The sequence below is a fragment of the Equus quagga genome, chromosome 12, assembly GCF_021613505.1.
Source record: "Equus quagga isolate Etosha38 chromosome 12, UCLA_HA_Equagga_1.0, whole genome shotgun sequence".
Classification (NCBI taxonomy): Eukaryota; Metazoa; Chordata; class Mammalia; order Perissodactyla; family Equidae; genus Equus; species Equus quagga.
This window is the reverse complement of record NC_060278.1, coordinates 107,037,296-107,039,336: the sequence shown is the minus strand read 5'-3', so window position 1 is coordinate 107,039,336 and position 2,041 is coordinate 107,037,296.

Below are 2,041 nucleotides of genomic sequence, written 5' to 3'. Positions count from 1 at the left end.
TTAGTGGTGGCACCTGGGTGGTCAAGGGAATTTGGAGAGAGAAAATCAGGAGTTTTTAAGGGCTAACACACAGAGATATACAATTCAAGACCCATATTTGTAAGTATGCACAGCGCTAAGTTTCAAAAGGTAGCTAACATCCAATGAACCAAGTCTGCCTACCTAAATCTGAGAAGAAATGGAAACTTACAACCACTAATCAAAGAAGCAGCAACACTGAAGTGCTGTCCTCTCCTCCCTACAGCCAACTAACGCTCGTCGCTTCTGTGAAGATATTAGCTGGGTCTCTCCATATGGTTCCCTAGATGTCTTGCCTAGAATAAGGGATCCTAACGATCACAATTAAGCCCACGTGGAGAACACCACGCTATCTTATTAGATACAAATCATGCTAAGCTAGGTAAGTTGTTTTGCTGTGGCTACACAACTACAACAGACAGAACGGAAAGAATTCTAGGTTGCTCAAGTTTGGGATTATGATCAGAGTTCTTAAAGGAGGTTCATGAAATTTAGCAGGGTAAATCTACATCCAGCCTGTTCTCCTACAGTCCATGTGGGCATTCAAAAGGAGCCACCCAATGGTCCATACTTCCGATGCCTCTAGGCAAGTCACACCTGAGGGCCAGGACCTGAGCCTTCACAGCTCTCTGCTCAACAGGCGATGTTTCCGATTGTATCTGCACACTTGTAGCATGATTTCAAGAGTGAGCCACCAAAAACTTACTTGGAACCATGACCCATGAGGTCACCACTCACGAAGTTCACACACCCTGCAGAGCCTACACATTCACACATGTTGCCACTGTTATGGCAGTCCGCATCAGGATGGAGAACTTCTTCAATGTATTTACCACTGGTCAGAATGTTCTCGAAGCCTATGGTAAACGTCTATCCTTTGAGGATGGATTTGATTCTTGGACAGAGCCAATGGCTGATGAGTAAGTTGGGGGTATGTAATTTCTAGTCAAAAAATAAGGTGAGAGCACCGTAAGAAGAGTTGCTTCTGGGGCCGGCCCAGTGCCGCAGCGGTTAAGTGCACACGTTCCACTTTGGCGGCCCGGGGATCACTGGTTCTGATCCTGGGTGCGGACATGGCACCGCTTGACACACCATGCTGTGGTAGGCGTCCCACATATAAAATAGAGAAAGATGGGCACGGATGTTAGCTCAGGGCCAGTCTTCCTAGGAAAAAAGAGGAGGATTGGCAGCAGTTAGCTCAAGGCTAACCTTCCTCAAAAAAAAAAAAGAAGAGTTGCTTCTTTTGTGTGGTTCATCAATAGGCTCTGGAGGTAATTAATTGCCATAAGCAACACCAGCATCACAGGACTAAATGCCTAGCTTGCCAAGGTGACTACTTGGAAAGACAGCTCCTATGTATGTACAGACTCTGGTGTTTAACTAAAAAGAGACATAGCCCCAACGTGCCTTGATGACATCTCCCACTGGGCATACACGGGTGAAAGTTAATGCTCCTCCCCAGCCTTTGAGGAAGAGCCAGGGCACAAACACATTTGGGGAGAAATATAGTCCTGCCTTTGAGTTCAATTGGCAAACACTATCCCTGAAGTTTTTGCTGTAAGAGGATAGGAAACATTCAAAGTCACCTAGAAATTCAAATCTCCTGGAGCCTGTGTGTAACAAGGCACACATACTACAATTTTATCTCAAGATCTCCAAATGTTTCTCGGTATCTATATAAAGTATACATTGTCATAAAAAAATAATTATCTGCCTTTTAGGCAATTTCTCTTTTTGTGTATTGGATAGCAAACAGATTGGTCCCTTTGAAAGTGTCCATTAGATAGACAGATGGACTTACAGACACTGAAGCAAAGGCCTCAGGCACAAAACAAACAGCCATTGGCCAGACTCATCACAGATGGGCCCTCCCCTAACACAGATGCATTTGAAGAAAACATGAACCCCATCGTTCAAATTAATACTAGGATTGCAGGTTGTTCTTTAATCTGCACGATTGCTTTATTGTATAAAAAGTTTCCAGTAACAGTAAATTAGTTTTAAAAAAGGACAAAAAAAGTCA